Genomic DNA, 15,865 nt, shown 5'->3' with positions numbered 1-15,865 from the left:
AGTTATTTTATCAACAATGTTTTCCAAACTTAGCCCATCTTCTGAACTTTCACACAATTCTTTATTTTTAAGCAAGTCATTAGTTTTATCTTCAGGACCCTTCATTCTATTAATTTTCAGTTTAACATCTGCAAGTTGTTTACCTTTAAATTCCAAAACAAACTGTAATTGATTCACAGGCACCTTGTTTATCAGCCATTGTTCCTTCAGCCTGGTTACTGCTTCTGAAACCAATCCAGACTTTAAATTTTCTTTATTCAATTTAGGAACTACACTTTTCCCTTTCCCTTCAATCATAATATTCACATCACCAGCTCCCATCTCCTCACTAACTTTTAACACACCTTCTAACACAAACAACTGAGAATTCTCACTTCACACTGGTACCAAGGTTACCCCTTTCTTCACTGAACCAAGTCCATCTGACCCAAAAGGACTGCATTCCTTTTCAACTAAATCAGATACCTCAGACTTCTCCTGAGTTTCATTACTGGGTTCAGTACCATGTGCATCCACATCTTGAACACACTCAAACGAGACATCTACCTCTTCCAGGCTTTCCATACCAGTCCCTTTTCCAAATTCTAAGTTCCCCTGATCCTCCCAGTTACTCTCTGGGCAACTCCCATCAAGAGTAAACTCAACCCTGCGGGTTAAAACAACTTCATCTGTTACCCATCAGACTCCTTCAAGGTAACGGCATCCTTTTCATCTAGGACTGCCTTTATATCATTATTGGGAACACATTTCAAATTTTCAACATCTTCAATCTGTTCCGTCAAGCCAGACAGATCATCCATGTCCAACCCTGGACCTTCTAACTGCCTTATCTGTTTCTCATCTTTACTCCCTGCCTCCATACATTCCCTCTTGGCTAAGGGTAGGTCTACCTCCTCTCCTTTACTCTCTTTCACCTCCCTATTCTCCGTCTTACCATCCCCTAACCCCTCTTGGTACGAGGTCGGTAAAAACGTCTCAGCCAAATCAACACGGGACTCATTTAAACTGGTCTCTTTCTCAGGTGCCTTTCTCAACATGCTGCGAGTGATCGCACATGCGGGACAGATCTTGGAATCTAGGGGAGGGTCCTCAACACTTACAGGCTTGCTCATCAGCTTCACAGCTGAACCCACCTCACCTCCGCTAAATTGTTACCAAGAAGGTCGTTCACGCCATCTCTCGGTAATTCTGACCGTACCCCTATTTCAACTGGGCCAGATACCAGGTCACAATTTATAATGATCCTATGCAAATGTACAGCTTCTGTCACTTTTCCTATGCCTCTCAAAACTACCTCTCCAGTCTCAGGACCAAAATCTAGTACCTTACTGAGAATCAATGACTGATCAGCCCCAGTATCTCTGCAGATCTTCACTGGAACTGGGGTTTCTCCCTTTTTCACAGACACTGTCCCTTCTGAAATAAATTTCTCACGCCCCTCTCGTATTTTATCTACCTGGGCCTTTCTCGTCGATTTGCTGATCAACACAATACACCCTTTAGGGACTGCTGCATTCCGTTTTCCTGTCTCCTTCCTCGGAGCAAAGCACTTAGATGCAATATGAACAACCTTTCCACAATTAAAACAGGTCAAGTCAGGAACCCTCCTGCCATCTTGCCTTTCTTCCTCCTTACTTTTACCACTAGCTCCTGGCTTATTTTCTGCCTCAGCCAGCGGGCTTTCTCTACCGTCCCTACGATCTTTCGGGTAACTCTTATTCAACGAAAACTTTGTGTTGTGGGTTAGGGCATATTCATCTGTGAACCTGGCAAATTCCGATATAGACTTATTCGGCTTCTCGTTCAAATACATCCGGATATCATCCGAAACACAACCTCTAAATTCCTCAATCAGAATTAACTCTCTGAACCGATGGAAATCCTCTTCCGCCCTTTCTGCCGCACACCAACGATCCAAGAGCACACCCTTCTCATAGGGAAACTCTGCATACGTCTGATTCCACACTTCCTTTAAATCTCTGAATTTCTGTCTATATGCCTCAGGTACCAACTCGTAGGCCTGAAGGATGGCCCGTTTTACTTCCTTGTAATTCTCATACTCCTGCTCCTCCTCCTCCACAGACAACGCCGCATATGCCCACTGTGCCTTCCCTTTTAACACACTTTGTAACAACGCCACCCACTGATCTCTGGGCCACTTCTGATTCACTGCCACCTCTTTAAAATGCAAGAAGTAACTGTCAACATCTCTCTCCTCGTACGGAGGTACTAACCTAAACTCCCTACTAACATTAAACTTCTCCTCTCGGTCTGCCCTGGGACTCTTCTCTCTTGCTTTAACTTCCCAATTTCCAGCTCATGCTGCCTCTGTTTCTCCTTCTCCTCATACACCCTCTGTTTTTCAGCTCTTTCCTTCTCCCTTTCAGCTCTTTCCTTCTCCCTTTCCTCTGCTTCCAGCTGTTTTAACCTAAGGTCATGCTTCCACTATTTCTCTTTCTCCTGTAACTGGAGCTCATACTCCCTTTTCTTCTGTTCCAATGTTAATTTTTCCAACGCTAACTGAGCCGTCCCAATAGCTGGTACCTTTTCAGGGATATGTTCCAATACCTCAGCCGAAAACACATCCTTCTCAATATAATACTGAGTTCTGGCCCTCTGCATCTCCCACTTTTTCATTGATGACTTCACCTCTGTGAGATATAACCCTTTCACAATATTTACCAAGTCCATCTTTGTATCACCCTCTAGCGCCTTCAAAGTCAGGTTCCGTGTAAATTTGTCAATGTCCATCTTTGCTGGTTTCCCATCTGGTTACCCATGCAACCAGATCAAAGTCTGGACTGACAGCCCGATTCACTGGCCCTCCAATTTGGTATCAAATCTCGAGATGAGGCCCCAATTTGTTATCTACCCCATAACTGGGTGTATTACCAGCGAAGATAGAAGTGTCCGTTGGAGTCTGGTGATACTATTTTCAACAATATTAATTAGCAAAAATATACAAAAAAATATCAATGTGAATATACAGAGAATATACGTTAGCTATACTAAACCTAAAGGTGCGGGTATAATAGTAATCACTAATGAAACAAGCTCTATCATTGTCTAGGGGATAATGAATTGTCAGATGGAAATATAAAGTTCAGTTCCCTGCAGGCTGCGGTAGTTGTTTATCAATGTGTTGTAATTGTTGGGGAGAGAGAGAGAGAGAGAGAGAAAACGTGTGAACAGTAACAGCTATTATCTTGCCAACATTCCTTTACGACTTTGATCCGTCAATGCGTTGTTGTTGTGGTCATTCACATATGACCCCTCCGTCCTTTAGCTAGACCTTTCTTCCATGGTGGACTCGTCACTCAGGCAAGGGTGGACACACACACAAACCCCCGCCAGTCTCGCTACAAAACACTGTGAGTTAAAATCTACCGACCCTTCCTTCAGTCTCCAATCTCCCACGCTGTCTCGTGGGTGTTCTGTTGCTCACTAGCGTTTCTCCTGGTACGTCTGAGGGGCGTTACACCAGACCTCACTTCTATCCCCGCTCACGGGGTCTCAGGTGTCAATCAGGTTGGGATGATGTAACCCATCAAACCAGCCCACTCTGGTTGTCCCCTGAGGGGTTTCAATGAATAGAACAGTACCAAGTAAACAATCCTTCCCAAAAAGACAATAGCAGTAAATCAATGGCTTTTGTCACTAGGAGACGATCCACCCTGGGTAACTCTTAGGTGTGTCTCTCTCTCATTAACTTTCATGAGCTGTTGTCAATAACAACTGCCCTAGCAGATTTCCTTTGTCTCTCTTTTATTCCTTGCTAACAGCATCGAAATGGTAGCGATTTGCGATTCTCCAAAAGGGGGGGAACATGGGCGACTCTGCACCCTTCTGCCCATAAGAGTAGTTCATCCTTCATAACACATTATAGAGTGACTTTCGATTTGCATTGGAGAAATGTGTGAAGGGAAGTAACTTGTTTAGTAAAAGTTTATAGTCCTTCCTTTTCTAAGAGTAAACAGGACAATCCATCAGCATTTCCATAATTAGTTGCTCTCTTGAATTCTCTTGTAATTGTCCTCCAAGAAATCAAGCCCGTCTCTGCATCCATGCTGCTGCTGTTGGTGGTACCCCCTTGGAAATGGACGTTAGTGGTTGATGATTAGTAATGAGGGTAAACTCTCCCATAGAAGTACTGGTTGAAAAGTTTTGCACCCCAGACTGGGCTCAAGTCATCTCTGTAAATCTGTGTGTAATGTTTCAATGCAATGGTAAGGGAACATGATACAGATGCTATAGAGCATTCAATTTCATCACTCAGAATAATTGATATGATTGCCATATGGTGAGGCATCACAGGCGAACTTCACTGGCTGATGTGCATCAGGAAGTGTTTGACGTCACCATTTCCTTTACCTTTTCAAAAGACATCTCACAATGTTTGTCCTTCACCATTTCCTCCCAATCTGCAGTATTGTGTTCAAGGAGTGGAGCACAGTAGCCCGGTTTGGCAGGAACCTGTTATAGTCATTGATTAAATCCTAGAAACAAACTACAACTCTGACGCATCCTTTTGCCTCCATGGTTTGAATTTTCTCAGCATAGTTGTGTAGTTCTTGTGCATCAAATGTGTGATTACAGTAGCTGATGCTTGGTTTAAATAATTCACACTTGTTGCTTTGGGCTCTGTGCCGATACGCTAATCTTTTTAACACTGTCCTGAGGTACTCGAGCTGCTCCTTGTCATCCTTACCATTTACAGTGATGTCTTTCAGATAACATGGAGTGCCTAGGCAACCTTGCAGAACCCAGAAGAGGAAGAAACTGTGTAATTAAAACAAGAAATTAAACAAGTGGTTTCTGCCAGAATGCAAGTGCAGTTCCTCCTTTAAAAATAAGCCTTTGTTATAATAATAAAATCCTTTGTGAATATTTATGGTGAAGATGGTCTCTTCTTCCATCTTCACCCATAGGTAGGACTCAGCTAAGTACACTTTGCTGAAGTGTTTTCTTCCAGAAAGGCTTGTGAAGATATCTCCTGTCCTGGGCCATAACCATTGTAGATGGGCTGCACTCGACTTTGAAAAGAATTGCTTCAGACTCCAGGTGACCTAGCTCACTGGTATCTTTATCACCAGTCATAAAAGGAACTGGGTAGGCTTTAAGGTTTAGGTGTGATACATTCATTTAACAATATTTTGCCCTTTAATATGGTGGTGTTTTCCAATGTCTTTCTTTAACATCCAGTACACTTCTTAATTGGCTTTCATTTGGCTTCATTGCAGGGGTTGTGGCATGGAAATTGTGGAGGGATCTGAAATCAAGTTGTAGTTTTCTCAGCTATTCATGCTCCCCCAATGCTGGTCCTTCTGTTTTTACCACATACGAGCCCAATGTGGGTTGTGGTTGTTGCATTTCATTGTCAATCCCTCAGGAATTGTGTTTTCTCCAGTACAAGTTCTTTGTTGCATATCTGAATGCTTCAGTTTAGTATCTTTAAAATGCTGTTCACACTCATTTTGTGGGATGACTGAAACAGCCAAACTAGTGTCCAATTTCATTTAAAATACTTGCCATTCCATTCTAGTACAAGTCATAGTGCTTGTCATTTGTTCATTTTCATATGGTAGATCTCAAGGCTACGCAGCCCTGTGTCAGTCTCACCATTGTCAGATTAGTCTTTAGCTCTTTCTTCTCCCTGAACCATCCATTTATTTTGGTCTTTCCGACATGCTCTTTGCATGTGTCCAACTTGCTGCATTCTCTGTAACTTTTGCCTTTAACTGAATTTGTTTGTGTATGTGAGTCCCCTGCCATATCAGTAACACTATTTATTTTGCCAGGCTGGTTTCTGTTTGGACTCTGCAATTTTTTTCTCACTTTCATTCCTGATTGCAATTCTGTCTGAGGTTTCCATTGGAACAATGATTTCAAATGCTCATTTGAATGCAAGTTGTTCTTTAGCTAGGAGCCATTTTTAAATGTTTTCTTTTGTTTTAAGATTCCGCAAACTAAATGATCTGTCAATGCCTAGTTGAGACAATTACAGAACTGACAATTTCTTCAATTCAGCCATGTATTCTGAATGGATTCCCCTTTTGGATTCCGCTAATGAAGCCTAAATCAGTTTGCAATTAGCAATGGATTTGGTTCTTGGTGTTCCTGCATTAATTTTCCAATAGCACAAAAGCTCATTTCTGATGGTTTGGTTGGAGCAATCACACTTTGAAACAAACTGTATGTCTTCATACTTAAAGTACTGGGCAATTTTCACTGGTTATTTCACTTGCTTCAAAATACTGTCCCAGTAGCTCAGTATACATAAGCCAGTTACCCGCTGTGTAATCAGACTTGTCAATCTTTGACGTAGAAAACCATTAGCGATTTCTGATTATTACCACGTGGTACTTGTGCTTTACTGACCTGCAAATTCTTCCCGTTTTCTGTCGTTTTTCAATAGTCGGCACATGCTGACTGCATATATTTTAATTAACATTTCTTACTGATGGTTTTCAAAATTTTGAACATCTTACTGCACTTCAACAGTAGCCTTCTTGGGTTTACTTAAAAAATATCTTATCTCAAATGTAACATCAAAATATTAAATTATTTCAAAGGAAATGCTGGTCTAACCTTGTGTTTACTTTAAGTGAGGTGAGCACTGATTTATTTTCATGATTATGTATGGAAAGTAGTTTTTACACTTAACCTGTAATACATTATTTAAATGAAGATGTATGCTTAATCAAATGATACAAGTCTACTCAAATATTATTGATATATTAAATACACAACAATCACTATCTCCAAAAATTCCTGTTTCATACTGTATTGTTCTCTGACTCAAGCTGAGTCAAAAAGTTGTCCTAGACACATCTCAGAAATGATGCCCTTACACCTACCTCCACATCTTTCCTGAGCCTTTAATGCGAAAGCAATCTCAGTTAATGTTTTGGAAATTGAAATCCCCTGTACTATAATCCTGTTTTGAACATATTGCTATTTACCTTTTCATCTGTTCCTTCCTTTCTTTGGCTGTTTGGTCTTTAGTACACCCCCAACAACCTCTTCCTTTAGTTTAAATTGATCCTTTAATACCTTGCTGGAATAAAATTACTAAAATCTGTACCATTGAATTAATGCACACAGCAACATTTCATTCTGCTCAGATGTCAGAATTCTTAAATCAATTCCTTGCTAATCATAGATGCTCTTTTTTTTCAGGGTTGTTAAAATAATAGGTAATTTGGGAACTTCAGTATTTACCTGTTCATTTTCATTTTTACAGAACCGAATTAAAGGGGCATTTCTGCTATATGTAAGTACCTCGATGAAGTAGCAACTTTCTAAGAAGTTCAAATAAGTTAATCTTCTGTTACTTTTTGCAGGATCTTAATTGTAGCATCAATACATGTTATAATATTTTTGCATTTAGTTAAACTAACCTACATTTTGATACTGTGTCCTCTTGCCTTGGATCTCCATCATGGGAAACCTCCTCTCCACATGTTCTCTCTCAAGACATTTCACCATTTGATGGGTTTCAATGACATCATCCCACATTCTTCTGACTTCTAGTGCATATAGGCCCAGAGCTCTTCATGTGACAAGCCTTTCAATCCTGGAATCAGTTTTGTGAACCTCCTTTGAACCCTGTCCAGCTTCAGCACATCCTTTCTAAGAGGCCCAAAATTGCTCACAATACCCCAAGTGAGCCCTTACCAGTGCTTTATAACACCTCAACAGGACATCCTTGCTTTGTATTGTAGTCTTGAAATGAATGCTAACATCACATTTGCCTTCCTCACCTCAGCCTCAATCTACAAATTAGACATTAGGGATTCCTTCACAAGGACTCTCAAGTTCCTTTGCACCTCAGTTTCTGCTTGTTTTTTTTTCTTCATTTAGGAAATAGTTAACCCTTTCATTTCTACCAAAGTGTATGAGCATACACTTACCAATACTGTATTTCATCTGTTATTTCTGTACCCATTCTCCTAATCCATGTCCTTCTATAGCTTCTCTACTTCCTCAAAACTACCTTTCTTCAGATCGTCTGCAAACTTTGCAACAAAGCCATTAATTCCATCATCCAGATCATTGACATGTAACATAAAAGGAATCAGTCCTAACACAAACCCTTGTGGACCACCACTAGTCACTGGCAGCCAGCCAGAAAATACTCCCTTCATTCCCTCTCTGTCTTCTGCCAACCGGCCACTGCTTTATCCATGCTGTATCTTTTCTGTGATACCATGGGCTTTTAGCATCTTAAGCAGACCTGTGTGTGGGACCTTGTCAAAGGCCTGCTGAAAATCCAGGTACAGAATGCTCTTTTGTCTATCCTGCTTGTTATTTCTTCAGTATTCCAAGAGATTTGTCAGGCAAGAGTTTCCCATGGGGGAAACTATGCTGACTACAGCCTATTTAATCATGTACCTCCAAGTTCTCTGAGACGTTATCCTTGATAATCCTCGACTCCATCATCTGCCCAACCACTAAGATCAGACTAATTGGCCTATAGTTTACTTTCTTCTCCCTCTCTCCCTTCTTGAAAAGTGGAGTGACATTTGCAATTTTCCTGAATCTAGTTCTTGAAAGATCATTACTAATGCCTCCACAATCTTGTCAGCCACCTCTTTCAGAACCCTGGAGGGTAGACCATTTGATCCAGGTGACTTGTCTGCCTTCGACCTTTCATTTTTCCCAGGAACCTTATCTCTGTTTCTGGTAACTTCACACCATTCTGCTGGTAGTAAAGTGAGAAGTGCACACATTTAAAATGGAGGAATTGTAAATGTAGATCTTACTAATTTTGGTGCAAAATGTGTCCAACCTTTTTCTCAATTTCTGTGTCGGCCAAGCAAGCTCACAGTTGCCTTCAGTTCATTAGAATGCCTTTACCCTATTGATTCCTCACAAAAATCATGCTTTGCATTGCAGGGACTCTCAGTTTAATTCCCAAAATGTGTAATTCTATCTCATTAATTTTAACCTCTGCTTATCTGTGTTTGTGACAGAAATGGCACCGGTGGGACAGAGAAATCAGTATCATTTGTGGCCAGAGCTAAGGAATGGAGATTTGAGCATCAAAGGGAAAAACGTCAAAATATCAATTCTATTGTTTTAAATAATTTTACTCTTGAAATTCTGCATGTTAATCCAGACATACCTTTAAATGGATGCATTTAATAAAGTAATGTGGAGCTGAAATTCTTTTCATTTTAGAATAACTTAAATCAGATGATTATTGCTAAACTCTATCATTCCATTTTTCAGCACTTGCAGTTCTATTTACAAATTGTGTATTCCTAAAATTGTAATCAAATAAAGAATTCCATGTAGACAGTGTGATGTGTGAATGTATTTGTGTCAGTCAGCAGGTTACTTGGTCATGTTTCTGAATTCCCTCGCCACAGCACTTCAATACACATTACAACTTTGGGGGAAAATGTTGTGAACAGTTCTGCAGTAAGCTCCATCCCCCCTATGACTCCTCTCCATATCCCACGTTTCCTGTATTCACAACACTAAATTTGTGTTAATAATTTATTGAGTTACATAATCTTTTGGTTAAAGGCTTGTTGTAAGGCACATTCTGAAATCCTCTGCTGCAAATACAGTCCTTCGTAAAGTGGGCATGTTATCTGTTTGACCATAAGTTAGTCAAACTAAATGAAGTTTTCCAGGTGATAATTATTTGTTAAAGAAAAACTATGAATCATACTAGTTTTGGAAGTGTGCACTGTGCAAATATAAATCCATAAGAGAGCAGTGACACAGCTGGGGGAGCTGCTGCCTCACATCTGCAATGGCAGAGATTTAATCTTGGTCTCATGTGCTTCTGGGTGATGTTTTCATATTCTCCCAGGGCTTGGTGATCCCTTTTGGCCAGCACAAACATGGAGAAACAACAATTTTCTGTATTTGTGTTTCACAATTCTATCACTTTGTGGCTCTAAAATTTATTGAATTTTGGAGAAGTATAGTAGAGAAACAGGACTGTCAGCCCATCTAGTCCATGCCAAACTGTTATTCTGCCTAGTCCAATTGTCTCACACCTGGAGTACGGCCCATCATAGTCCGTTGTGGTAATCCAAACTTCTTTTAAATATTGCAATCAGACCTGATGATAACACATCCACTGGCAGCTTGGTCCACACTGGCACTGCTCTCTGATAGAAGAGGATCCTACTCAGATTCCACTGAAATATTCCACGTTGCATATTTAACCTATGACCTCTAGTTCTGGTCTTGCCCAACCTCAGTGGAAAACACCTGCTTGCATTTATCCCTCATAATTTTGTATACTCTGTCAAATCTCCCCTCATTCTCCCAAGCTGCAGATCTTCGTTTTGCCGTGTGCTCTACTGTACAATGTGCATGTCCCACCCTGGTTTGTCCGTACAAACACCTTACTCTTCTAAAACTGGAAATATTGGAAACGTATAATTGGTCAGATTCAAACTTGAGTGGAGAAAACCGAATGGATTTCCAGCTCTCCTTGTCCATTTGACAGAGGGAATAGGATTACTCTTTGAATAAGAATATGCAAAATTAGTCAAATGTCTCTGTCAGTATTCTTAAGAGACTTTCTAAAACTGCAAAATAAAACATCCAATGTTGATAGGTTGGTAGTTGTCAATCTCAGATTTTCGGACTGCAAGCTGGGGATGCAGAGTACGGTTGGGGCTGATGTCCAGATTGTCAGTCAGGATAGTGTGGCCGCTGATGGGTTTGGGTCCAGAACATGATGAAGCACAATAATGATTATAATTGGATGTGTGCAGGAAAATCTAATTGAAGTGGAGAGAGAAAAGCATAAATGGGCAGAGGAATTGTGTAAGTGAGAGGATTTAGAGACAGAAAAGGGGTGGAGAAAGCCGGGAAAGAAATTGGTTTTGTGTGAGAAGGGCAAGGTGAATTTGATACATATGAGTCAGTTTCAGGCTCTGTGTGAATAGGTGAGAAGAGAAAGTGAAGAAGAGAATAAAATGGTGAACACAAATAGAAAAACAGAGTCAGGATTTTCAGACTGCTGTGAATGTCTTGCACAAATTGACAACTGAGAAGAAGGGGAGCGCAGATCACATAAACTGTTTAAAACAGATGAAAAAGCTGCCGAGTCAACTCTCAGCTCGAGAGGAGTAATGCGTGCATTTTGTACGAGGGCTGACAGTGATAGTGATGCAGACCTGGGTAATTTAGTGTATGAGGCAACACACTATGATAGTGAGGATGATTGGGGTAGAGGCTCACCTCCCGATGGATTTTTCCAAGAGGGGGTAGAACCTTCAACACCCACTGCCCCAATGATGCCCGTGGCAAAGGGGAATGCAGGAGGACCAGTTGTGACATGATGTTCTACCCCATTTGCTGTGGCCCAGTTGAGTGTTTAGCTGCAAATACACTGAAGGGTGGGCTGGGAGATGATCCTTGGTAACTTTTCCAGCATTCAGCATCAACGCTTCGATGAAGCAGAGGATCGGAAGTTCACCCTTCTGAGCCTTTCCTCACTGTTACACTCAGCCCTACCAAAGGAACAGGCACAAGGCCAAGGGACACTGGGTGATTTGCAGGAGGCAATTTTAGAAGCTACAGGGACTTATTGAGGTGACCCAATGGAGGCTTTGCCTAAGTACAGACAGTAGAAAGGGGAACACCGCACTGCATTTGTGATGAAGTTGTGGATGGTTTTCTTTGGAGTTTATGGTCCTAATTTGGACAGGCAGAATTTGACTCAACCCAGTAAGTTCTGGCTGAGGATCTTGGTACCACACGGAATTGAGGAGATCAGAAGAGTGGGTGAAATGTGAAACCCTACAGATCCCACACAATTTGTATCATTGGTTCTCAGAAGGGTGATATGAGTATGGGAAAAGGAAGTAAGAAAGGAATGTACTAAAGAGGATAAGGGGAAATGGTTCAAAGATGGCTGTAAGAGAACAGCGTGTAGAGTGGCAGAATGAAAGGAGATGGGGTATGCAGCCATTGCACTCAACAGCGCCACCTAGTACAGGAGGTGGTTGAGGACGAGGTCAGAATACTTGCATTCTCCCTGTCATGAATACCAGATCCCCATGGAAATGTTCCTATTGAACTGAATTGACTTTATTACTTACATCTTTCATATGCATTACGTTATTTACATTACATCTCTGTCTAAATGTGCAATTTATAATGAATAGTATGTAGAACAGGACAGTCAATATAACATAGAAATACAATTGTATCAGCATGAATCAATCACTCTGATGGCCTTTTGGAAGAAGATGTCCTGGAGTTTGACGGTCATGCCTTTTATGCCGCAGTACCGTTTCCCGATGGTAGCAGCTGAAACAGCTGTGGACACAAAGGTACTTTTGCAGGGATTTCCTACAAACCAGGTGAACTGGAAATGGTCAGGATGCAACAAAGGCTCCATTGCCACTAGAAGGTCAACCACATTACCCACAAAGTAATTTCCAGGGTGCCAATGAAAAGGCACAACCGTATCCCTAGTTACCTACAGAGGCTCCAAGTGCATAACGACGGCCTCTGTTACGTGGTGTGCACTGCAATGTGTTATGGTATGGGTAAACTCCTTGTAGATGAAATTTATTTGGGATACAAGAGGCTCTCAAACCACCATAAACACTTCCATATTCGACGTATCAGGTTGGGAAATACAAGATGCTATTACTTTAACTGGATTTACCGGACTCTCACAAGTAAGGAAGCGAACTACATCCCTGAACAAACAGTTGGGACAGCTTAGTGTGCGCCACTCAGCTGTGCTCATCGACTTGCCAACTGCTTCAGAACATATTCTGGGAAGTTATTTTATGAGGAAAGCAGGTTTGAGTTTTGATCAGAAAAATTGTACGGTTTGGCAGTTTAATGTTGATAGAGAGCAGGTCCCTATTGAGATTCCAATAGGATGATGTGAGGATGGGATTTGTGAAGGTATGGCTGAAGGCAGAAGATATGACAAAGGACTCAAAAGGCTAAAGAAATTATTTTAGATTGCCGGCAAGTATTTAACAATATAACCATATAACAATTAAAGCATGGAAACTGGTGATCTTGGTCCTTCTAGTCCGAGCCGAACGCTCTCTCTCACCTAGTCCCACCTACCTGCACTCAGCCCATAACCCTCCATTCCTTTCCTGCCCATATACCTATCCAATTTTACTTTAAATGACAATATCAAACCTGCCTCTACCACTTCTACTGGAAGCTCATTCCACACAGCTACCACTCTCTGAGTAAAGAAGTTCCACCTCGTGTTACCCCTAAACTTTTGCCCCTTAACTCTCAACTCATGCCCTCTTGTTTGAATCCCCTCTACTCTCAATGGAAAAAAATCTATCCACGTCAACCCTATCTTTTCCCCTCATAATTTTTAATACCTCTATCAAGTCCCCCCTCAATCATCTATGCTCCAAAAAATAAAGACCTAACTTGTTCAACCTTTCTCTGTAACTTGGGTGCTGAAACCCAGTTAACATTCTACTAAATCTCCTTTGTACTCTCTCTAATTTGTTGACATCTTTCCCATAGTTCGGTGAGCAGAACTGTACACAATACTCCAGATTTGGCCTTACCAATGCCTTGTACAATTTTAACATTACATCCCAACTCCTATACTCAATGCTCTGATTCATAAAGGCCAGCATACCAAACGCGTCCTTCACCACCCTATCCACATGAGATTCCATCTTCAGGGAACTACGCACCGTTATTCCAAGATCACTCTGTTCTACTGCATTCCTCAATTCCTACCATTTACCAAGTATGTCCTATTTAGATTAGTCCTACCAAAATATAGCACTTCACGCTTATCAGCATTGAACTCCATCTGCCATCTTTCAGCCCACTCTTCTAACTCGCCTAATTCTCTCCGCAAGCTTTGAAAACCTACTTCATTATCCACAACGCCAGCCAACTTACTACCATCTGCATACTTACTAATCCAATTTACCACCCCATCATCCAGATCATTAATGTATACGACAAACAACACTGGGCCCAGTAGAAATCCCTCAGGCACACCACTAGTCACCGGCCTCCAACCTGGCAAACATTTATCCACCTCTACTCTCTGGCATCTCCCATCCAGCCAATGTTGAATCCATTTTACTACTTCAATACTAATTCCTAACGATTGAACCTTCCGAGTGGAACCTTGTCAAAGGCCTTACTGAAGTCCATATAGACAACATCCACTGCTTTACCCTCATCAACTTTCCTAGTAAACTCTTCAAAAAATTCAATAAGGTTTGTCCATGTGGTCCTGTCCCTGGTCCTGCTCTACTCTGTCTCTCATCTATTTCTCATTATTACCTGTATTGTTGTCACCTGTGTGTCATTCTGCTCCACCTATCATCTGTCTCTCTGTTTATCTCAGTGTATTTCAGTCCTGTGTTTTCATCTGTTTGTTGCCAAATTGTGCCAGTAATTTTTCCTGAGCCTTTCCAGCATTTGTATCCATACACTGTCTGGCTGAACATCGACTCTGCCTGTTTCCTGATCCTGGTCTGTGGGTTTCTCTGGATGTTTTAATCTCTGCCTGAACTTTGACACTGACTTTGTCTGCACCTCGGGATTTGTTAATCAATTAATATCACTGTGTGCACAGTACTGGGTCTGCGATTGGATCCCTGTTCCAGTGCCCTGACAATGTGAAACAATTAGTGCAAGAAACAAAGCTGAAGAATTTCTAACCAGATATACTGAGTGGGTGATAAGTTTTGTGTTTTGCCCTCCACCACCCCACCCACACATCATAGAAACCAAACCTGCATCAGTATGATCTATTCAAAAGGTACAGTATTGTGAAATGGCTGAGAGCACTGGATCCACCAGGCCTATAGTTCCTGACATTGCCTAACTAGAACTAGCTGTTCCAGCCTCTCCTCAAGCTGTTCTAGGAGTGCTATAGAACTGGTGTCTATCAGAAAATACAGATATTTGTCCAGACTGGGAAAGCAAGGAGAATGCAAAGTGACCATTCCATCATTACAGTGAAGGAATGTATCAAGAACACTGTATTGAACAACACATACTGTACCAATAACCTACACAGTCTGGCCTTTGTCAGAACCATTTATTCCTATATTTCACGGCAGCCTTGATCCAAAGACAAAGGAGCTCAGTTCCAGAGGTGATGTGATCAGACAAATTTCATGACCTATGTTGGTGATACTAAACCTGATTCTGATCATGACAGTGTGATTGAATGAGTGTACGGTATATCTCAGAGTGAAGCATCAATGTGCCTCCGTCAAACAGAACTCAATGGCTGAAGGGATACATCACACAAAGAAACTTTATTTCTAGTTGTTGAAGGTCAATCATCTTGATTTCAGGACATTGTTGTAGATATCTCAGAGCTGCTTTCTAAGCCCAACCATTTTCAGCACTTGTGTTACTGACCTTCCCTCCATCATACGGTCAAAGATAGGGTTGTTTCCTGTTGATTGTCAAGTGTTCTATTTTAAATTCCTTTGGTAGTAAAAGAGGGTATCCTTGATACAGAAAGATATGGGCAACATTAATCTGATAAGCCATTTTAACTAGCAAATTTTGTTTCTTGCTTTGATGCATTTTAATTCTGATTATAAATTCTGCTTGCTGGAGCATACTCTTTGGGCTGAATGGTCTAATTCAGCACCTATGTCTTGTGGCTTGTAGTATAGAACTCCAAACAGAGGAAAGATATGTTCTTTCACAGGCATCTAAACCAGATCTTTTAGGTCTATTCTTTAATTGCAGTAGCACTGAGATGTACGACGGAGAACAACTTAAAAATAATTCACACAAAATGCTCGAGGAATGTAGCAGGCCAGGCAGCATCTATGAAAATGAGTAAACAATCGATGTTTTGGACCGAAACCCTTCTTCACGACTGAATGGAGAGAGGAACTAT

At 41.2% G+C, this 15,865-nt stretch overlaps 1 protein-coding gene across 1 annotated transcript in view; it reads left to right on the top strand.

The window, feature by feature from the left end:
- Positions 1-15,865, top strand: part of LOC132395167 (actinia tenebrosa protease inhibitors-like) — a 79,215-nt gene that overhangs the window by 16,984 nt on the left and 46,366 nt on the right. The window lies entirely within an intron of this gene.

This window comes from Hypanus sabinus, chromosome 6 (genome assembly GCF_030144855.1).
Source record: "Hypanus sabinus isolate sHypSab1 chromosome 6, sHypSab1.hap1, whole genome shotgun sequence".
NCBI classification, from domain to species: Eukaryota; Metazoa; Chordata; class Chondrichthyes; order Myliobatiformes; family Dasyatidae; genus Hypanus; species Hypanus sabinus.
Note: the sequence above shows the minus strand (reverse complement) of the source record. Positions and strands in the feature narration are given on the sequence as shown.